Source organism: Haemaphysalis longicornis, unplaced genomic scaffold, assembly GCF_048455015.1.
Source record: "Haemaphysalis longicornis isolate Haplotype H1 unplaced genomic scaffold, Haemaphysalis longicornis Haplotype H1 scaffold_27, whole genome shotgun sequence".
Classification (NCBI taxonomy): Eukaryota; Metazoa; Arthropoda; class Arachnida; order Ixodida; family Ixodidae; genus Haemaphysalis; species Haemaphysalis longicornis.
The window spans coordinates 4,049,279-4,072,956 of record NW_027526325.1 but is presented as its reverse complement, the minus strand read 5'-3'; the positions used below and the strand labels follow the sequence as shown (position 1 = coordinate 4,072,956).

At 48.1% G+C, this 23,678-nt stretch overlaps 1 long non-coding RNA gene across 1 annotated transcript in view; it reads right to left on the bottom strand.

Moving 5' to 3' along the window:
* Positions 1-239: 239 nt before the first annotated feature.
* Positions 240-23,678, bottom strand: part of LOC144172914 (uncharacterized) — a 302,963-nt gene continuing 279,524 nt past the window's right edge. Inside the window, exon 5 of the long non-coding RNA XR_013323129.1 lies at positions 240-365. This is a non-coding gene — a long non-coding RNA (uncharacterized LOC144172914). The remainder of the gene's footprint in view (positions 366-23,678) is intronic.

Here is a 23,678-nt window from a genome sequence, read left to right as displayed (position 1 = left end):
CGTGCCATGCAGTCACTATCCCTGAACCGACGTTGATATTTGTAGCCCCTCCAAACTATTCGTTTAATTGAATACACGGCACAAACAAAACTTGTTTTTGTTCTTGCTTATAGTCTTTATTTTAAAATCAAGGCTTGTGAAAACAAAACAATGAGAAGATATTTTTGGGTGTCATTTTAATGATAAATGAAAAGACCACCTCATTACAATCGTAGTTGTATATTTATTCAGAAAAAAACCCTGGGACTTTCTTCTTTGTGCACCATTTATCTGGTGGTGTTAACTCAGGATGTCACGCACTTGTACGTGTGTACGCGTCGTGCTTTCCTAGATCAGTTTGATGCATAAGCTCGAAATTTTTATATCTGCAATTTTGAAGAATAGTGTGTTTACAAAATTTTTAAACACAGCGTAAACGTTTTTAGGTGACTGAATATTTAGCGCTAAATGAAAAATGTGCGTGTAAAAGTTCAAGGGCTGCCGTAAAAAGAAAGGCATACACCATTCATGCAAAACAGGCGACCTTAGCAGCAGTTTATTAGAACATAATATACATACCAAGTAATTTTGTGTTGGCATCTGCTTTTAACATATTTATTAGAAATTCTTTTACATGGTTTGGAGCATATCATGCAATTTTTTAGGCGTTTCAACTCACCCACAGTTTAGGAATCGCATCTTTTAGTTTTTTGAAGAGCTAATAGTTACTATTCAAACTGAATTTAAGAAAAATATGGCATTTGTTCACTTCATCTATTATTTGATTGTGTAGCATATTAGATTACGACAGCACCAGGTGATCAGATTCCTTGGGATAAGTGAAGTTATTATAAATTCGAGAATATCCGACGCCGCGCTACCGTTCGGAATGTATTCCCCTTTTATTACCAGATTATTTCCAGATTTTATTATCCAGATTTTCTCCAGATTATGTCCTCACTTTCCATGTGCGAAAAGCCTTTGACAATGTTAGTGAGGCAGCGATCCTTGAAGTGCTCGCTATAGCCTTCCCAAGCCAAAGGACCCAAAATTGGATTAGGAATTTTTTAGAAAATCGACCGATTCGGCTCCACAGCACGCATCCAGGATGGAGCCCCAGGACCTTTTATCTAGATAGGTTTGTTTCACAGGGTTCTGTCCTGGGACCCGTACTTTTCAATTTGGCCATGGCACGCGTCGCCCGCAACCTAGAGCAGGACACTGCAGCTCGTTTTGCAATCGATGCTGACGACCTCACAGTATGGGTTGAGGCCGCCGACTACGACTGCACGGAAGACATGGCCACAGAATTGCAGGCGGCGATGAACAGCCTTTCCACTACTCTTCCACCTCTCGGCCTTGAGTAAGCACTCGAGAAGACTGAATTTCTCCTGGTCCACGCTCAGCACCAACCACCCACTAGTATGCATCACACCATCTACATCGGCGACACAACACTTTTCTCCCACTGTGGTCATATTCGCTTGCTCGGCATTCCTCTCTCCAGCCACAACAGCGCTCGACAGTGAATGAGTCATCTGAGGAAAAAGTGGAAGCCAATTCTCCACTTAAGTTCTCGCCTCTCAAACACGTTTGGCGGTGCTCACCAATCGGCGTGCCTCACGCTGTGTCGGGAGGTAGTGGTTGGTCGTCTCACCTATGGCGCTCCGACGTACAGCCTATCCTCGACTCATAAGAAACATCTAGCAGTCCTTTATCGGGCCATGCTCCGCACCATCACTGGACTTTCCAGGCATACCCGCATCGATGCTCTTGAACGGGCTGCTCCTATGCCTCCCATGGAAGAGCTTCTTGCGGAAACTCTCGGACAACATGACCTTCGGCGGACATTAACGCCACAGGAGGCTGCACTCTCCGCCTGGGACTTGCGCATTCTTCCCACACTTCCCTCGGCCTCACCCCCGCCACCCCCTGGGTCACTCCCGCCTGTCACAGTGGCCCATCAGCGAACTGGTATCCCTCGTACCCGACTAGTTGCCTGTGAGAAAGCCCTTCAGCGCGTGTTGCGTCAAAATTGCCAGGTAAAGTCCACGTTTACACGAACGCAAGCCTTTCGCCTTCCCATATGGCTCTGGCCTGGCGCTGCCCAGCTCATCCGGACCTGGACGGCTCTTTCATTCGGCCAGGACACCACTCGTCTCCCTTGGAAGCAGAACTTCAGAGCATCCTCAGCGCATTGTATCACCTGAACTATGGTATTGCAACGCCGCCCCCTCCACGTTTCGGGATCCTCACGGACTCCCATCAGGCACTTTAAGAACTCCGCAAGCCCTTCATTGATCTCCCAACTATTCACGAAATCCAACACGTGATCGCCATTTTGGCTCGCAATTGGACCACTGCCCAATTGGCATGGGTGCCGGGTCACACGGGCTCGGATGGGGGTAACCAGGCTGCACACGATGCAGCAAGGGAGTGTCTCCCTAGTACCCCTCCCCTGGACGACGACGCGTCGCGCCCCTGTCTTGACCCTCGCCTTCAACTTTACCGCGCACGCCATGCTCGGATGGTACGCCTTGTGTCCGTCACTCCCCCTGGCTACCTGGCTGTGGCTACTCCGATGTTCATAAATCTTCATAAACAAAACTATTTCTAACGCAGCCCTCACACCACACATCATGAGAAAATGAATTCTCACGGCAAAATCTCCACCTCCTTACTGCCCCTGCTGTAAAACGACAGTGTTCGCCACCCTCAACCACATACTTTGGCACTGCGCCGCATTTTCCTTGTACCGCCCAATACTAGTCAACGCTTTGTCACGTGATTCTTCCCAAAACGAAACCCCTTTCGAAGATCGGTTGCTAATGCGGTTGCTAAACCGGTTGCTAATTCTAAGGGTGTTCGGCCTAGAAAGTGGTCTCTCGAGATTAGTGTAAACCGGGGCCTACCCCGGTCGCAGTAGTTGACTTCACTGCACTCACATTATCCCTACCCTAGCCTGGCTCTGCTGACGGCAGTGATCTGGTCTAAGGCATTCAAGGACCCTTTATTTGTGCTACTCGGCTACTCCTCTCCATCTCTTCCCCATCTTCTCTTATTGTGGCTGCATGGCCTTGTCTTTGAAATAAGGATTACAACAACAAAAATTTACGATCAAGCACGAGCGCGAGGCAAACACCGCGCACTTCTTTCTCATCTTCCCCCACGTGTCCGCCCACGCCGACTTTCCCGCGATGGAGAATCAACATCCTCCCGCGGCCACGGTCGATTCCAAAAGACAGAGCCGCTGAATGGCGCATCTGATTCACTGTCCGCAACGCGGGAGACTCTCGTGGTAGCACTGCACGCCATCTCTTCCTAGGAATGCTTTAAAATGTAAAAAGGCACGATTTGAGTTGTAAGGATTACGTGGTCCGTCATGTAATCCAAGTCTAACCCAAGTATCTTCATAGTTGGCCCGCTTTCTCCAAAGTTCCCAAGAGAAACAAAGTCCGCGGTGTAACGGTCTTTCAGTATGCTGAAGTTTCAGCACCACATCCGAAGCTCCATGCTGGCTGTATAATGATGCTGTCTGCCTCGTACAGCTCTAGTGCTTTTTTTTCTGAACGCGCGCCGATGACAAGGTCGTCAACTTCAGCAGCTCGAGCTCAATCGTAACTCCTTTGCCCAGCACGTCGCTGAGTGATGGCTGGTCCTTCTCGTGCGAAGAGGCATCGAAGACGAGGCAATAAGGCAACGACGACTCTATGATTAGGGAGTGGATAAACTATGTCCCCAGTTACCGTGGGTTGCAGAACTCGCTCCGAGTTATGTTGGTTGAAGTACCCACCGATGGCTTCGTCGTACTCTCCCAGAAGATTGGGGTGTTGTTCACAGCCTTGTAGCTGCCGTCAAAGTCTTCCCTTGGCTACAACCAGGTTAGTACTGGACGTAAGGCCTGGCGTTTCGATCATAAGCGGCACTACATTCTGACCGTCCTATTTCTGGAGTCCACTCCGAAACTTCACTAATGCAGCGTGGCATTCGGCTTCAGTCTTCTGAGGCCGGTCAGTTATCCCTCTGACGTACAACCCCATCATTTCTGGGGGATCGCTCGGTCCCGCACCCAGGCAACTTTCGCCTTGTCTTTCAACGCTGGCCAAAAGCAAGGCCCTGGTGCTGCTGCTCCTCACCAGGGTGTAATTGGTACTTGAGTACTGTCTTTGAAGAACCCAGCCGAACACTATCAACGGCGCAAAGGCTGTCACTGAAGTGCTCGATACGCACGCCCACGTGTTTCCAGTAGTTGTCCGAGCCCACTAACACGCTTATAATCGGCGTTTGTGTGTGCCCTTCCTCGGGTTCATCGGCAACGAGTAAATTGCGGTCGCGAAGCAGATTTACGAGGTCTGTTTTTAAGGGCGGATCATCTATAGGCCTCTATATATGATAGGCCTCTATCATCTATCTATAGTATTGCTTCAGTTCATCTATAGGCCTCTGGCACCTCAAGAGCATCGAGGGTGACGGGACTTGAATGGAAGCGGCTGTGTAAAGTGATCGCCACCTTCCCGCGCCGGTACGATCTCGGGCGGTGCGTGCTTCCAAATGTAAACACGACAAAGCCCTCCATGTCAGAACCAGGTAGCGCCAGATGACGACATAGATCACCTCACACGAAGGTTCGCTGGCTTCCAGTGTCGAGGAGTAGCCGGACCAACACCGGCCGATCGCACCATCCGTATGTCCACACTGTGGCAGTTTGGAGCAGCACCGACGAGGAGCGAATGTTGCTGGCAGGAGCGGTCGTCACGTTACAGTCACGTTCTGCAAGTTGTTCGCGATTGGCGTCTCTATCACGGCGAGAAGCAGCCTGGCAGGTAGTCCCAAATCGCTCCCAAAGGTGGCAAAGGACGGGTACGTGCCGTCTCGAACAAGTCTCAAACTTGTTAGGGTAATTTACAAAACTAAAGTTTTGTAAATTTCCTATCACGCTTAAGTTTCGCGATAGTGCGGCAGATTCATTGCATTTTCATTTCTTTTATTTGTCAAATCATACAATACAAAGGATCAATAGACTGTTTGGACATGTAGCAAATGGCTAGTCCTGGGTCCAAAAAGAAATTGTATACAGTGATCCAGGTTTTCTGCTGCAGAAAAAAACTAACACTCCAAAACACAGGCTGTTGTACAGCACTAGTACAAGCATTTTTTAACATGCAATCTTCGTGCCCCACAACAATAAAATTTATAATCGCGATCGTGTCCAGCGGTGCACCAACGCAGGCAAATCACTAAAGTGTACATATTAACATTAAAAAAACAACTAAGAAGCACTTAAGTAGCCAAACAATACCAATATCGGTATTTCCAAATACAATGCAAATACAAACATTCAATGCTAGGCCACAACAACATTCACGATCCAGAACAGCGCCACAGATTTTAAAGAATGCACAAACCAAATAACCATCCAACAGGTAAGACATTTCTTTGACCACAACACGACATGCCAGGAAACAAAATTTGCAAAGTTAGCTGGCATCATTCCGCTTATATAAAAATTTTTTATAGAAGTGTTAAAATTTTGGGCTTTCTTTATTTCAGGTGGCAAGCTGCTCCATATTTTTGCTCCTATAAACAGCAACTGACATTCTCCGTACGCGTTGTTTGTGGGGGCAGATTGAAATTACCAGCCACAGCATTTCTTGTGGGCCGAGAAGTAGTGTAAAACAAGGATGCATCGAAAAAGGTATTGCGTCGTGTAATGTTATTTACACAGCTGGCTGTCTTTGCTTTACGCAATGCATCAAAAGGTAAAATTTGCATATCGTTAAACAGTGGTTTACTCGGATGATCATGCTTAGAGTATGTTACTGTTTTTAGAGATCGTTTCTGTTTTTTTCGAATAGGTTCTAGGTAACTCTTATAAATCCATCCCCAAGATTCAATGGAATATGTAATGTGAGAGTGGATGAATGCGAAGTATAATATTCATAAAATCGAAGTATTATCGAAGTAGTTGCGGGCCTGCAGCAAACATAACATCCGGACGCCAACCTAGTACAAACTTCCGTTACGTGGTTTTGCCAGTTTAAATTAAGTGGTTATTGAAATAAACTCCACGGTACTTGTAAGAGGTTGCATGAAGAAGAGAGTGGTTGTTGATAGCTATTTTGTTGGAGTTAATGTTTACGGTCTTGTTAGGAGAATGCAAAATTGTGTATTTAGTTTTATTGGTATTAATTGTTAGTTTGTTGGAACAAAACCTTTTGGAAATTCTTGATAACTTTAAGTTTGTTTTAGATTCAATATCCTCAATATTGTTACCTGTAATAATTATAGCTGTGTCATCAGCGTACATCAAAAAGTCTGAGCAATGTACGGATAATGGCAGATCGTTTATATACAAAGAGAAGAATAAGGGCCGTGCGGAACTCCAGTTTCTACAGGCTGCTGCAACGAACATACATTGTTATCGCAAACTATCTGGTACCAGTCATGAAAATAACTTAACAATAGGTCAAAAGATATACCTCTAAATTCGTAATGCTTCAATTTGCCTGAGAGAATGGAGTGGTCTATGGTGTCGAATTCTTTTTTTAAGTTTAGGTACACAACAGCCACCAGTTTGTTATTGTTTATGGCCGAGGTAATTGCTTGTGTTAAAGACAGCACCAGGGTTGATGTTGAGTATTCGGAACAAAAACCGTGCTGTTGTGGGCACATTATGTGGTATTTATCTAGAAATTTCTGTATTCGGGCGGCAAGAATTTTCTCATATAGATTGTTAAGGACCCTTAGCACGTATATTCGCCGATAACTACATGAGTCAGCGGGGCCTCCGTCTTTGTAGGTCGGTGCTACCCTAGCTATTTTTAAAAAACATGGGTACGTAGAAGCATGCAGAGAATGATTGAAAATATTACATAGGGTAGTGCACAGGATATCTATGTTTTCTTTAGGTGACCTCAACGTCATGCGGTCTGGTCCAGCACCCTTATTTGTAGAAATGTTTAGTACAACAGCTTCAAGCTGCGCGACACGTGCTATCGCCTCCCGCATCTAAAACAGCAGCGGTTTCTTGAAAGGTGCCGTCGCTTTTCCGCCACTGTTGTGACGGCCCGGCAGTTCCTTGCCTTGTGGCCCGACTACCTCACCGGTAGGACGTCAGTTTTCCTCCCGGCGACAAATTTGCTGAACCCGATGCAGAGCCTGCTGACAAGGCCAAGGCGGACGTCAAGTGAGGAGAGGATTGTTCTAGGCGGCTGCGGGATTGAAGGCATCTTCGAGTCAGAGTTAGATCGACCGCACGACAGCGCGCCTAAATCAAACCCAGCTAATAGCACACTTACGCGGTCGAAAATCGGCATTCACAAGCTCATTCTTTCAAAATGCAATAACCCTTTGGAATTCGCTACCCGACAATATAGTATCATGTACTGACCACGCACCTTTTCGAAAAAAATTCTACGACCATTATCACCTCTCCGAACATCAATGCTTATTCATAATATAGATCCTTAATAGTTGAACCTGCACAATTGCTCTTGCTTGTCTTTACTTTTTCGGTTCCTTTATGTCTTATAACTCAACGTGTGTATTTGGTAATTTGGTATTAGTTTTATCTGATCTGCTTTTTTGTTTTGTTGTTGTTAGTTGTGCTGAGTGATGCATGTGAGTCACTATTTTTGTTTTTGTTGTTCTTTCTTTTTTGTTGTCTTCCCTATATATATCTTCCCCCCTTATGTAATGCCTTCGGGCCCTTAAGGGCCTAATAAATGAAATGAAATGAAATGAAATGAAAAGCTATACTTTCCGCCCTGCTCTCCACCTGAGCCTTCACGAACACCATGACAGCCTTGACCTGCTCTTCTCGAGACTTTGGCCCAACGTTGTCGTTGGCGGTCTCCTTCATGCGCTGACAGTAGAAAATCGCCAGGTCTACAGGTAACGAGCGCCTGAGGGCTCGGTTCAGGATCACCGCGTACTCGGAAGCTGGAACGCCAAGGCTCTCGAGACAGCTAGTCCTCAATAGTACATGCTCGTAGAGGTCTCGGAGGCGTGCCACTTGCGTCGAGGATAGAATTGGTGTGATGGCGGGTAGGCTATCCACGTGGTCGTCCACGAAAATTTCTGTGTGTCCAAACTGGTCGCTGAGGATCTTCAGAGCCTTGCGGTAATTGGCGTCGTTTAAGCGAATTCATTCAACGTGCCGTTTTGCGGCTCTGGTAATGTAAGACCTAATACCTGAACTTCTTTATGTCGGGTAGGTCCGGGTGGCTATGAATGGTCGCCTCAAAAATGTCCCAAAAGCTATGCCATCTGCGTGGCTCGCCAGAAAAGTGGGGCACTTCCAGCGTCGGCAGGATAACCCGCAATGTCGATATACGACAGCGAGGCGGGTTCGAATTAACTGCAGGGCGAACGCCTTCGACCACCATCCTGTGTGGTTGAACGCGTTGTGGTTCCCCTGCATTGCCTCCACCGGAAACACTCACGCCGGACGCTGAGCGCAGCCGACTAATCAAGGCTGAGCGCAGCCGACTGATCGCATGGCATATGTTTTCCTGGTATTCTGTCGCGTCGGCAAACGCCTGGTCAAACTCATCGCCTTCGTGTGCTTCCCCGATCTTGTCATCAAGTTCTTTAGTTTAGCTTTCTTTACTTCCCAGCTGGTCTATGGCCTCTTGTAGGTCAATCGGAGACGGCGAGGGGTTTTCGTAGAGCTCGGGGGCTGCCTTGAGCAGCCTCGCGACGCCTCCACGTGGAACGCCTCTCTGACGGCGGAGCTTGTCCATGGATCAGGACACGATGCCGGTCTTCTCCAGGGTTTCACGGCACCAGAAATATTACCTCGAGAAGACCCGACAGCGCGCTACCGTTCGGAACACCTTGCACTTTTTTTAAAGACGATAGAGTTTCTTGGGCCTTTTAAACCCAGAAATTTCGGCCTCTCTGTATGTGTTTGTCTGTGACTCTATTCAGCCTTATAGTTTCTTGGTAAGTATACTAGACAGAAAACTGCGCCTTGTAATGAATATCGTCGGGGGGGGGGGGAGCGGCGGGGTATTGGGAAGACCTCCATTTTGGCTTGGGCTTGGCATGACGGTTGGCTTCTTAAGCGGTTTTCGGAATTTGCTTTCTTGACTACGCATTAACATGTTTACGGGCTAAATGAAAGCCGAAATCCTCCTTGTTCTGTGGTAGCCGGGTTCGGTGAAACAGCCGGCAGTGCGTGATTGCACCTGACGTTGCTCATGCCGCAGTCGAAGGACGCATGACTGAGGGGGTAATATGGCGCCGCAAAATTTGTAGCCGACGAAAAGAAGAATTAAAACGTACTTCAACGAAGACAAGATACGACTACGGGGATACGACAGATGCGGGCGCTTGTATGCGTCCTATCTTGCCATCGTGCATGAGTGTTTAACGCCACGTTTTTTTTTCTTGTAAACTAGTTGGCGGTTCGTGCACCACTTCACCACCAATGCTACGTTTTAATAGGTACGCTCAAGAAACTTTCCAAACTCTTCAAGCAACTTGCTAATTGCAATAAGGGTAAAATTAATAAAATCAGAATCTCTAATGACTTTCTCCTCAAATCTTAACCTTGTTCGTGACTGAAACTTTGGACTGCAGAACAGCAGTCATAACCGTTCTGGCAAAAATACGCTTTACTTCCTTTTTTCTTAGTTTTAAAACAGCCCGTTTTTATTGTCCACTTACATAATTGCATACTATTCTTCGCGTTTCTGTGGCACTTTGTTTAAATTTGCGGTAACTAAAACGTTTTAAACCAAGCCAATGATGCAACTAAGGCGAGCGCAATGTATAATGGCGGTCTATTACGACACAGACGGTCTTAATCTAAGCCACATAGAAGCTAGCGCAAGAATCCTCTCTAGTGTATATTGTCAAAAGCGGTAGTCTCTGGCGGTAGTCTCGCCAGAGACTACCGCCAGGCGGCAGTCTCGCCACACTTTGCAGCACAGTCAGCAACTCGGGTGGACTAGGCTCGGCTTTCAACACCTCTACTATGTAGCGGACATTTTCACAAAAATATTCCCTCCCTTGCCTCGTATCGACATCATTGTACCGACGGGCCTTGCGAGCCTTCCATATACCTTGTAGAGCCAGTAACATTCTGAAGTCGTATGGAACACCCCCTTCATTTTCTATGGCTAAAAACCGAATTCCGTAACTATCCACAGGAAGATCTTTCTTTAATGTACGCTGTAACACGTCCCATAGGAAGACCCCGTCCCAACAATCTATGAACACGTGCCCGAGGGTCTCTGGTTTTTGCATGGGAAGTATTCAGGGCCTTAAGGCACAAATCGACTTTCTCAATCATCCAGGTTTTCACAGGTAGTACACCCACATTCAATTTAAAGACAAACGATCTAATATAGCCAGGAGCTAGCATTATTTTCACACACCGAAGAACATCTTGTCCCAGCCCCACACGGTATAGGGACCTGTACAGTGGGATCGGCAACACCGTATCCACGAGATCCCTATACAAATTGTTCCTCGGCACATGCGGCCGGGCGGCCGCTTTTCTGGTGGAGGCGGAAAGCAAAAACGCCCGTGTGCACGAGCTTTCGGCGCACGATAACGAACCCCACGTGTTCAAAATTAACCCGGAGTACTCCACTACGGCGCGCCTCATCGCCTGCGTTGCGTCGCCGCTTTAAACCCAACAATCAATCAATCCTCTGCACACGAGATAAATATTCGAAGGTGAAGCGGCCACAAAAAAACCTTGTGGAATCCACAACTTCCCGTAGGTAGCCATGGATTGCACCACTATAAACACAAGGAAACAACCAATTCGGGCAGTGCTGCACTCAAACGAACCTGACACACTGTTCGCAAAAAAGGTAGCGTAAATCTTGCAGAAAAAGGAAACGGTTTAATACTTGGCGCAAGAATATGTGCTCCAAAAAAACTCCACCGGAGCGGACACGACGAAACAGGTTTGTCCGACTCGTTCGCTTCCATGTGGAACCCCATAAAAACACGGCGTACACACGGTGCAATCTTTGTAAATTGGCCTGCCCGCAGTGTAATACGTGCATCACGTGCAACAATCTCGATACGAAAAACAAATTACAAACAGCAGCACGTGCAAAAACGGATAGTTGTTTTCCCCCCAACTTTTTGGCCTTGTCCCGCATCTCGACTGCTTGCCTCCGCCAGTACGGGTCACTATCCCGATAATTTTCAAGCGGACGCCTAACTATTTTGTGGGCGTGACTACCCAGTTTATTATTACAAATACGCTGGGCTTCGATTGCCATTTACCATGACAAAAACCAAGGCACTTATCCCAGTTAACGCTACTACCGCTATATTTACAAAATCTTTTCAAAATATCAATACTCTCATTTATGCTACTTGTATCCGTGCAGAACAAAGCGATATCATAGGCGTAAACAAGTACGCGCACTTCACAAGCTTGCAAAGCAAAGCCCGGAATCATACGGCTGTGGGTGATGCTGGCACAAAACGATTCAATGTAAATGGAAAAGAGCAAAGATGAAAGGGGGCAGCCTTGTCTAACCGAGAGCCTCACTCTGATGGGAGTGCTGACAGATTTGTTCACTATAAATACTTGTGCTGCACTCCTTGTACGCCATACGTGCTCCTTCGGTAATTATTCTTCCTTCATTCACGTGTTCAAGAATTTTCATCATTATTTCATGTGATACCTTGTCAAAGGCCTCCTCTAAATCTATCTGTGCCATTGATACCGATTGATCCAATTTATCACAACACTCTAAGATACATCTGGCTACCTGGATATTTGTTGTAATTGGACGGCCCTTTATGCCACACGTTTGATGGGTTCCAATTATATGTTAAACTACTAACTGCAATCGTCTTGCAAATATTTTCATTAGTATTTTATAATCCACGTGAGTGAGGCAAATGGGGCAATACGCCGTGACCTTTCTGAGTTTCAGTCTATCATCAGTTTTAGGAATGAGTACAGTGTGAGAAAGAGTGGAGGATGGTGGAAGCACTTCCTTCTTGTACGCCTCAGTGAAAAGGGGACACAACACTGGGCCCAGCTCACACTTGAAAGCTTTATAAAAGGCTGCTCCTAAGGCGTCTGGACCTGGCGTCCTTCCAGGCCTTAATTTTTCAATGGCCTAACTAACATCACCAACGGTAATGGGCGCTTCGAGATTAGTCATGGTTTTATCATCTAGCCTCGGCAGCAAATCCATGAATTCGCGTTTAAAATTTTCCGAATCGCATCAATGAAAACAATGCGTCATAATGCTCTTTAAACACGTGTGCAATTTCAGCACGATCGGTTAACACCACACTGTCCCTTTCGATTTCAGTTATTTCTTTTCTACTGGCATACCTCTTTTCAGTGCCTAGGGCTGTCTTGGTAGGTGCCTCACCTATCAGCAGTCTTTCCGCTCTTGCCCTTATTAGGGCGCCGTGGTACTTATCCTGATCAATTACCTCGAGCTGCACTTTCAGCTTCCTAATCTCCTATTTCTGTGCCCCATGTGTCTGACATTCTTTGTGAATAAGCGATGTAACGGTACTACGGAGACGTTCCTCTTTAATGCGTTCTGAGTGCTTCATAGCACTCCACCTTTCTAATGCAGTCATTTATATTTCTTGCTTGAAACGTTCCCAATTATGGGCGCAGTTAGTAATATCTGCTAATAGCTTATTATTTTTACTCACCGCAAGCATAAAATCTTCGTCTTGCAAACTCTTATTGTTCATTTTCCAGATGTTCTAATTAAAATTCACGTTTTGCTTCTCCCTACCAAGACTGAAAGATACTAAACAATGGTCCCTAAATGACACTGGTGTGACACAACAATCATGACACTCCTGCAATAGATCAACAGAGACATAGCCACCCGGCCAAAGTAATACAAGGCCTGTGCTATCTATAGTCTGACATACTCAAAGCTAAATCTACCCGTCTAATTCCGATGTAATGTTAATACTTTTACACGTTGTTGAAGAAAAAGAAAACATTACGCAAATATAGGAGAACAAATTATTGCAGAAGTTATATATGCAGTGTTCATTTATCAAAAATCATACATGCTTGATTTTTGCAACTTTGAATACTTTAGCAACTGCAGGCAAAACTTCACTCCGCTGTCGCCTGCTGCCGCCCGCTCCACTAGAGGTTCTGGCGGCATTTTAAGAAAACAAGCGGCAACAGTTACGAAAGGTTCCACTAGATAGGTCCCACATTGTGCTTGGAACACACGTGCAGTAGGGCAACGTGGTTCTATAAACGCTGAAGTAGGACGCCTAGATACACGGGCGTGTCCGCCGTACGGCACCGTTGAAATCGAGACACCTGGCCTGGACCAGTGAAACGCGGTAAATTTAAAATAATTTAAAGAGGCTCTGAAAGGCGCTTTGAGCACACTAAATGAACTAGCGCAATCGTTCGATTCAGCCATCAACGTCATCTGTGCCAGGTATTACTATTTTACTCGCAGCGGAAAGCTCACACATTTGTTGCAAAGTTTGTCACCCTTTTTTCACCTTTCCCTGCGTGTTTTTCAACGCCATCATCTTTACATCTCTACCCCATGAGGTAGACATCCTGCTATTGGGCGCATTTTTCACGCACTTCCGGCAAAGAAATGAGTCGTCTGCTCATCGTCGGCTATACGGCTGATCTGCCCGCGGAGTGACGGAGTGCTTAGACATTGTACGAGTATCCAAACAAGTGTAAACAAGCGCTTAACCATTTGTATTGAATAGAACATGACCATAACACGACATTGACATTCTCGTACCTGAGTACGTTTCATAAAGAAAGCGTTGAAGCCCCGTCGCACTTCTTTCGTGCAATCGCAGAGAACGTCTTCAGCCGAATGCCCCCGTTTGACGCATACAATTTATTCAACTTCAAAACAATCCAAAGATGCGTTTCGAACGAACACAAAGTCACAACATGCGTCACAAGTCTGAACCGCGAATAACAGACGATTGTTTGCCTCCTCCTGCCCGTCGTAAATTCGGCACTATCCTCGCGCGCGGATTAGGGGACGAACAGCAAGTCACTTAACTCTGGCGCGCAACCCGAGAAAGCTTGTAGCCACGGACACTGCACATACTCCATGCGAGGTCGAGTCGTACGTCGCTCGAGAATGATAATTCAGACCATGTGAAGTACTATCCACCCGCAGACGTCGCATTTCATAGCGAAACAAATGCGTCCACAACCCACACATCATCGCCTCCTGTACTTTTACAATGCCAAACGCATCGCGCACTTCCCAATGGGAGTGAGTGGTACGCCTGTAGTGCCCAGATGTCGCGAGGTGGGGCCCCTAGCTGAACCGGGACCAGGCAACCGTAACTGACTTCGAGAACGGGTTGTGCCTTGTTGCCAAGGCAACCGAAGTTTTAGATTGGCAAAGAAATGGCGCTCGCTCCAGCGCTAGAAAGCTGAGAGCCGTGGCGGAGCATGTTTTGCCAACGTTGCCGCTCTCCACCACGCGTCGCCGCAAGCTGAACTGGTCAAATTATTGAAGCACTTGGAAGGTTACCGATTGATGGAGAGTGGCCAGAGTAGAAGGAGAGGGCTTGGTTGGCCGGTCCGGGCTGATGCGTTTGGCGTTGGACAAATACTACAGGAGGCGATGCACACACCCACCCAGCCACAAATAGATCCAGCTTCGGTCGCTGGCTTGGCTTAGCTACAAGCTTCGTTCGCAAAGTCAGCGATGTTACGACGATACAGATCTGCGTGAGGGCGACGTGCTAACCACTCGACGTAATTACAAACACGGGGGCAAAGAACTTGCTTCCTCGGGAGCAAATTACTGCCCACAGAAGAGCGCAACCGTGGATGGTTGTCGCGCTACTTGTTGCCATTTTGGAAACGCAAGCGGCCTCGCGTACGCACGCTATTTCTCTGAAATACCCTCCTCTATTCTTCCACCCGCTAAACGCAGAAGCGTCTTAACGTACGATGCATGCGCAGTGCGAACGATGCAAAAAAACTGCACCATCTTCCCGCGAGGGGAACCATGGGGCAGGTGCGAGGCATCGGGGGTTGCCGTTGCGTTACTCAAATCATCGGACGATGTCATAGGAGCGCTGGCGGTGGAACTTACCACGCTTATATGCAGCGGAATGAGAGAGAGCAGCGCATAGAAGCGCACAGAAGCGCATGCGCTTGTGTTAACCGAGCGCAAGCTGCGCGCTAACGCACAGCTGGCACGGCGAAGGGAGCGAGCTGACCGCGCTGACGCACAGATGGCGTTCCGGTGAGAGCGGCGGAGCGCACAGCTGCCGCTCCGAGGATGCGGAACTCGCTGCGACAACGACGCGGGACAAGGCGAGTTAAAGAGATGCGCCGCATCTAAAATAGCGCTCGCTAACTGTTTGCATATGGCTATGTACGTTATTCTTAAATACTTTATTACTACAGTTCGCAAGATATGGGTGCAGCTTGTGAGAACACGGGTGCACGCTGCTCGAGAGCGGCGCTGGTATGCTCTGCGCCTTTCCGTTCATCGCCACTGATAAAGCGATCCGAACCGGCGCGTTTTATGCACGAGTTCTGTATCAGTTCAAAGTGTCTTTTTCACATGCCGTCGGTAGGAATTGCCAGCACCATAAAATAAGACCCGGCATCAGCAGGGCCAAATCTGAAACGGCGCTTTTACCCTAAACAGTGCGTGGTGCATCAAAGGGAACGAGCGCACAATCCTCCCCGTGCGGCTGCGAGTTCGCCGCCGATAAAAAAAGACGTCCCGCCGATAGCAACCGCAGCAAAGTACACCGCGAAAGAGCAAGGCCAGGCCGCACATATGTAGCCAGGTCTTTCGTTCGCTTTTCTAGCCTTGAGGCAGTGCGGGATCCATGATGTCAAAAAGACAAAAAGCCAAAAGAGCTTGGCCGTAGCAGACCGAAGTCTGAAGAGCGCAATAGCGGGAGTACGTCACCACTGAGTAGCGCAGCATCATGGGAGGGAAGGCTCTCGCGCCGTCAACAGGGAAGAAAATGGTTGAAAAGAGGAGGAAATGCGGCGGGACGATAATGCGTGGTTTTCCATTTACGATTTCTCACCTAATACTCATCGCTTTAATAAATGTTTTGCGGGAGGAGATTGGTAATACATTGCTTTGTTTGGGTACACGTACATCCATGCATCGGCGGAAGGTATTTTATATCCCCTTTAAGCAAACCTTTGGCGTCTTTACTTTGGCAGGAGCGCGACGCAAGAGGAACAACAGAAGAGGTGAGCGGGAAAGCGAAGGGAGGCATTTACTTGGCAAAGGTCGATAAAGACTATCTTCTTTTGTAGACATTTGCTACAAAAGGAGCAGATATGCGGCCATTTTTTTCTTTTTACGATCAAGGACGAGCGCGAGCCAAAAACCGCGCTTTTCTTTCTCATCCTCCCCAAAGTGCCCGCGCACGCGGCCTTTCCCGCGATCGAGAATCAACAGTTATGTCACTTATAAATATTCGTTGAAGCACTCGGGGACAATTTCGTAAAATTGGAAATTTTTAAAACACCAGCTAGCTAACACCATGTCAATACACAACATTTGTTTAAATACTATCAGGGCAACGTCATTTTTCAATGAAAATTCCGCTGCCCTACAACCGTTATTTCGGAAACTGCAGGAAGATAAACCACAGCCGCAACCACATGACAACAGTCGCAACAGACTGCATATTGTGCGAATTACTTAGGGAGGTAATGCGGTTTAAAGATTAGTATTTTCACTCCACTTCCCCATGACAGCACCACATACATTAACAGAGCAGAGGAGAGGGTAAGGCGAGTGAATAACAGTTGAGTGATATTTTCCCTCACGCTTTACACAGACCGCGACGTCACGCCATCGTAAATTGATCTCACGCAAATCAGTTTTGGGGCTATTTTTCACTGTGCCAAGCTTTTGCGGTTGACTACTGCAGCCCAATGGCGTACTTGACAACATCGTTGTGCGCACAGCTACCTTACAAATCTGACCTGCAGCACAAGGAAAGGGTAAAGTTTTCTTTGTCTTGCGCCTATAAAATTAACAGAACTAACTTGTTTGGAACAGAATTCGCTGATAAATAACGGCACGGGGATTGATAATTGCTCTCGCTAAAAGAGCATGCCACCGCATGCATTTCCGCGGAGCATCTTCGGATTAGGAAGGTGATCTATTTACGGCAGTACCCCGGGTGATTGAAAAGCTTTTCACTATAGCCCGTTTTGACCTAAAATATTGCAATTATCTCGGTTTTTGTGTTGTCAGGATGGACAAAAGCCTCTGCACATTGCTAATCTCACTCAGCGCACGCCAGTCTCTGCGCCGCCTTATGGAAAACGCAAATTTCCATAAACATTCGGGCACACTAATCAACCTCAAAAGCCCTGGAACAATGAAATATAGCCCCAGAGGCCATTATCTTCTGAAAACACACGTGACTTTGCATTTGTGACCTTTGCAGAGCGTGGGAAATCTGGAACGCACACATTTCTTGCTCAGCGTGAACGCGCCCTCTAGGGTATTGTTAAGCTGCGGAATTCTGTCACGCTGAATAAACCGCACTTGTCGAAACGTTCTTGCCGAGAAAGCTCGTGTGAAAATCAAGTTAGTAGTCACTGTTGTATGGATGTGGCAGTCTAACCTCACGGCTCATCAAATGTAGCGCAGCAGAAACACACGGGGCAGAAAGAATACACACGGACGTGGGCTCCATGTTCTTTCCATCCCGCGTTTCTGCTTTCAGTCCCGTGTGTTTCTGCTGCGCTACATTTTCTCACTATAATTTACCAACTAGCCCAGTCTACAGCTTGACTCACGACCGCTTTGTTTTAATGAAGTTTCTTCCTAGTGTTGTAGAAATCCGTGAAATGTGCAGCTAATATCACAAGCTCACAAAGTACGCCCTCAATTGCAAGGCTTTGTTTAACAACTTTCTGCCTGAGGGCCCCTCCATAAGACATAAATTATATTCCCCTGAAAACGAAATATCAGCAACATAAATTCTCCAAAGAGAAACAGATGGCTTTCTCAGCATTTTGACGGCAGGAACCCAGCACAAGTTCTTCTACGGCATCAGCGAGTATTGCTCAGTTTGGTTTAGTTTAAGGTATCCTCCCGTGTAAATGTTTCAACCTATGCTAGAAGGTTTTAAGTGGACTGCTTCAATACCCAGATGATACAACGTGCTGACAATGGTACTCTGAATCCTTTAGAAACAGCTGGTCAAGCAGTGGCTTTTAAATGCGAATGCATTTCTTAGTCGGGGGTTGTCGTGCGTCCGCTGGCCGGCGTGCGCGCAGGTGTTATCTCTCCGCGCTCCCCTCGCCCTAGCAACAGCTGTGGCGCGCCTAGCAACGGGAGCAGGTGGTAGCTCGGGCGAGGGGATCAGCGGAGGGCAAGGCGATAGGAGGAGCGCGCGCGAGCGTGTGAGGGCGTTCGCATCACGGAGCTCGGGCGGATTAGCGGAGAGTGAGTGGAGAGGAGGAGCGCGCTCAGGCGTGTGATGCGCTCGCATCGCGGAGCTCGGCGGAGAGAGCTCGCGCGCGGGGCGGGCGTGTTGCGCGGGTCTTTCTCTCCCCTCCGCGTACCCTGCCTCCGCTCGCTGCGCTCGGAAAAATATATATAAATGCAGTGGAGCGCGCGCCCCTCTCCGTGACTGCTTGCCGCAGCGCAGTCATCGGTGCACCCAATGCATTCGCATTTCCGCACGATCCCCTTCGGGGAGGTGGAGGGAGTTTTTAAATGCAGAGCATTTCAGTAACTCACGATGTCACCCGCGTTGGCGTTCGTAGTCCGCGTCCGCATCGCTCCCCCTACACTATATAAAGAAATAATACTTCCCGGCGCCAGGTTTCGATCCTACGACTCTGCGGGAGGAACGCAAGGTGCACGGTACTCTACCAACTGAGCCACAAAGCCGACACAGGACGGAAGGTTACGAACGTGCCTTATATCCTTGACTCATTCAACCGTCGGCCAGAGGTGCGCCCTCTCCCCCGCGTCCTCCTCGCCTTCTCTCCGCTCGCAACGCCCTCTCTCGCCGCGTTCGGTTCGGACGCACAACAGGTGGGGACGTGCGCAACACCCTCTCTCGCCGCGTTAGGTTCGCGCGCAAGAACAGGTGGGGCGCTCGCATCACGTTCTCTCGCCGCGGTCGGTTCGCGCTTAAACCACATATGTCGTTCGCGCGTGCTGCGGTCGCTAACACCTGTGGCGTGATCGTGACGTCAGCATCACGCGTTCGCGTGGTGGCGATTTCGGCGCTATAACACTCTCTCGCGAGGGGCATTGAATTGGTTTCGATTGGATTGGCTTGGATTGGCTTGTATTTGAATTGGGTTAGATTAAAGTGGATTGTGTTGGATTGTGTTGCGTCATAGCCGCGCCACGTTGCGTCATAGCCGCGGCAGGGGGTTCACGGCACGTTTCACCATCGACTTCATCGACAATGTCTACGCTGGAAGACAACAATTACAACAACAACCAATACGTAATCCATACGACTTGCAGGCGCGCCCCCCCCCCGCAGAAATGCTCTGCATTTGATCGTTCCCCTCGCGAGGGGGATGTTTTTCTCTTTTTATCGTAAAATTCGGACACGGTGCACGGGGCAGCAGGGGGAAACAGCTACAAAATGATTGTTCTCGCCGAGCAAAAACTAAAAACCAACCTAAAAGCGGTTTCCCTGAATGTACGAGGCTGCACTCGCTCCCAGGTACCCCGAGCCCTGCCTTCCACCCATGACACACGAAAGCAGGCGCCGCGCTGTTCGGTACCGATGATTACTAGCAGGCGGCGACCTTGATGTTCAAAGTGCAGCGCCTGCTGTCTGGTGGCGCCGGCATTACATTTTTTTATCATTCAGTACTCCACGTTAAAGGAACCGCTATGGTTGCTGTTTCCTTGACAGGTGCCTAAAATCTGATGTGTGCTTAGGTAACAAATTAATGCTTTGAAAGGCAAATTCGAGAAATATACCACCCTACGGAACGCAATGAAATTCTTTTACCACGTGTAGGAAATTATTAGTTTTAAAAGCATTGCTTCAGATAGTTACTAGGAAATATATAGTTGATTCATGTGTGAAATGCCACGATAAGAAAACAATGTTTATTTTAGATGGGACGGCATTTCTTAGAGTATTGTACTATAGCATCTTGCAAGCTTACTGCTTGCACAAGGGAGGGTGTGCGAGCTTCCTACCTTCAGCATATGGAATGAGGCGCTGCTTTTGCGGCAGCGCAGTAGCAAAGGCAATTATCATAGCTGACTGGTTTTTTTCAAGAGCAAAGACTGTCAGCAGTTACTCTTATTGGAGGCAGAAAACCTTTCTTAGAAACCAACACAGAAACAGTAGCATTTCACTAAGCCTCGTTTACGAAATAGAGAAATTTTGGCCAGGTTTGCGCAATACGTTTTTGCAAACCCATACACATAGCTGCGTCGGTAGCCATGAAAATGACGCTTAGTTGAAGCACAGGTGTTAAGAGTTGTTTCTTCAGAAAAACCCCACGATTATACAAGCGAGAAGGGTGGCCCAGACCATCTCGGTCATAATCGTTTTCGAAGGCAACCCCACTACGTCTATTATCTTGGAGCCTAGTATTGATGCCTCCGGCACGAGAAGCAGCATGAAATATGCAACGCATGCGGCAGAGTAGGACATCGGCACGATGTATTCCCCACACCAGACAGCAAGGTATGTAAGTACTGTGGCAGTAAAAACCCGCCAGAAAACCATCCGTGCGAACCACAATGCACTCTGTGCGGATGGGATCACCCCACTGGCGACAAAAGACGCCGTTTTCGTACTCCCTACCTGATTAAAAATAGTGACAGGCAGCCACCTCTAGAGCGAGCAAACAGGACCAGTGTGATGCTTAGAACGTGAAGCAAGGTTTGCAGGATATCCTAGAAGCGGACGAGAACCGCCACGTTGCGGGCTTCTAACGCCGGAGCAAGGCGTGCTCGGCCGGAGCCTGAAGTTCGCGAGAGAGGGGGTTGAGACGATCACGAATTCTTCAAAATCCGCCAATCGGTCTTCGGTATCTTTTCAAGTGCAGAGAACTTTAGTCTCCTACCTTGTCATTGTAGCTCGTTCGCTGTCACGATTTCTAGCCACCGCCGCAATGAAGTGAAGATGAGGGACCCTGGGTAACACAGACGCTTCGAAAAAAGATGATCCCGCGCCGGCGCCTGTGCCTGCGGAGGACGCAGGCGCGGCCGCGTAAAGCCCCCATATTTCAAAATAGAGGGGCTTTACGGCCGCGGAGACGCCAGCGCCATCTCTCAACCCCATCGCGGATCCTCCCGCGGCGAAGTGCGAGGAGGTGGCGCCACTCGTCGGCACCCCAGCAAAGAAAGAACTGAAACTAAAGCGTGGCAAACTGTTCGCATGGTGACGCAGTGAAACATTCTCCTCGCGAGGGGCACGATCAAATGCAGAGCATTTCCGTGGGCGCACGACGTTAAGTAGTTTGCGTTACGTTAATGTTGTTGCACTTGTGGCAACTGCTGACGAGAGAGCGCTCGTCAGCAGTAATTTGAATGAGTCAACGATATAAGGCGCGTTCGTAGCGGCCCATTCTGTGTCGGCTTTGTGGGGCAGCGGGTAGAGCACCATGTACTTTGCGTTCCGCCCGCATGGTCGAGGGATCGAAACCAGGTGCCGGATAGTATTTTCTTTTATATAGTGTAGGGGGAGCGGGTGCGGACAACGACGGTGCGGACTACGACGGGACAACGCGGGTGACATCGTGAGTTACTGAAATGCTCTGCATTTAAAAACGGCAGTGGCAGAAGAAACAAACACAAGAGCAAGACAACAAGGAAATGCATTGCGCGCGATGGGGGCACGCATGGTCCATACTCAAGCACAGCCAGAAGCGGGACGAGGTAGGCTAGGGGCGTGATCGTTCGAGCTCCTTCCCTCGTCTCTCTCTTCAAGGGTGCCAGAGAAGGAAGGACTGATGCCGCGCAGGCGGTGCCAGAGACGTTTCCACCTGGAGACAGCACTGGTCGAGATTTAAGTCTCTGCGCCAAAGCCCCAGCGCAGCGGGCCGCCAGGACTCGAAACACCAATCAAGGTCCACGTCTCGCCACGGAAGACATTCGCCGAGTGGAAACCAACACAGCAAGGTGAGCTGGGTTAGCGCGGTCTCCCGCAGCGCTGCTCCACGGACTAGCGCGGAAGACTGTAGGACGGCGAGCTCGGTAGAGGCAGAACTATCAGAAATCAATAAAATAAGAAAGTTGCTGGAGATATAACTTACGGATATGTTTTGCAAAGGTATTTCGCAAAATTCTAGAAATTGCAACAGGAAACACATTGGTAATTGTGGGAGATTTCAATGCCCACCACCTTGAGTGGTGATACAAGCGGGAAACAGTCAAGGGAAGGAAACTGTGGCTTGACGCGCAATAGGAGGGCCTTACCCTGATGGCAGATCCCGCGTACCCTACACAGACCGGAAATAGTGTGAACAGAGACACATCACCAGACCTCACATTAACTAAAAACGCACCAAACAGAATCCACGGAGCTAAATACACAAGAAAACTTGGGCAGCGACCACTTCATAATTGTGACCACATTTGAGGCAGGGGTCGCCAAGCACAAATGGGGTAGGCGACTCAAAATTGTAGACTGAAATACTTTCCGTCTAATCAAAAGAGCCGAATTTGATTCAAGCGACAACGTCAGCCCCTAAGAGAAAAGTATTAATGATATCGAGGCATGGGCAACACAGCTAGGCAGTGGCGTAGAGCAAGCAACTAAAGACCTACCGGAGGAGGCAAACCTCAGTCAGGCCGATGATAGACTAGTACACATCTGGGAGGCCAAGCAAGGCTTACAAAGGCGACTAGAAAGACAGGAGTTAAACCGTAATTTACGCAGACGTCTTGTTGCCCTGAACCGCGCGATTGATGAATATGCAAAGCAACAGACGCGGCCAGATTGGTAAAACACATGCGACCGCATGGAACCCCAGATTGGCCTTGCAAAAACTTGAAGCATTCTTCGATGCCTAAATGCCACAAAAAAGCAACACCACTCAAAAGTACAACCTCAGCATTTTACTGCACCGATTTTAATTGTCCGATGAAGACCTAATTAAAGCAACTTGTGTAAGATAAAAAGGGACGAACCCAGAAGAGGAGCCTAAATCGTACACAGGCAAGTATAATGAACACATGGACCGGTCCCATCATGGTGGGTGAAGTACGAGGTGCCATTAAGGACCTCCGGACCAGATCGTCCTTAGGCCCAAACGGCATAACGAACAAGATGCTGCGAAACCTAGATGACACTTGAACGCTTGCTGGGAACGAGGTCAATCCCAGGGCAATAGAAAACAGACAAGGTAGTGATGATACCGAAAACCGGTAAAAAGTTGCATATAGGTAACCTAAAACTAATATCAATTAGGTCATGCGCAGGTAAACTTATAGAATGCGTGATCCTGAAAAAACTGGATAACTCCGCGGAAAAGGAAGGACTCTTTCCGGAAACGATGATAGGTTTTCGTCCAAAATTGTCGACGTGAGATGTCATGCTCAGACTTAAACATAATGTCATTGACGAAGAGAACTGTTATTCTTTAGGCACTAGGGAAATTCTAGGGCTCGACCTATCCAAGTCATTCGATAACATAAAACACACGGCGATCTTATAGAACAAGGACAAGCTAGAAATAGGCCGCAGAACGTACGATTTCATCAAAAACTTTCTCACGCATCGAACAG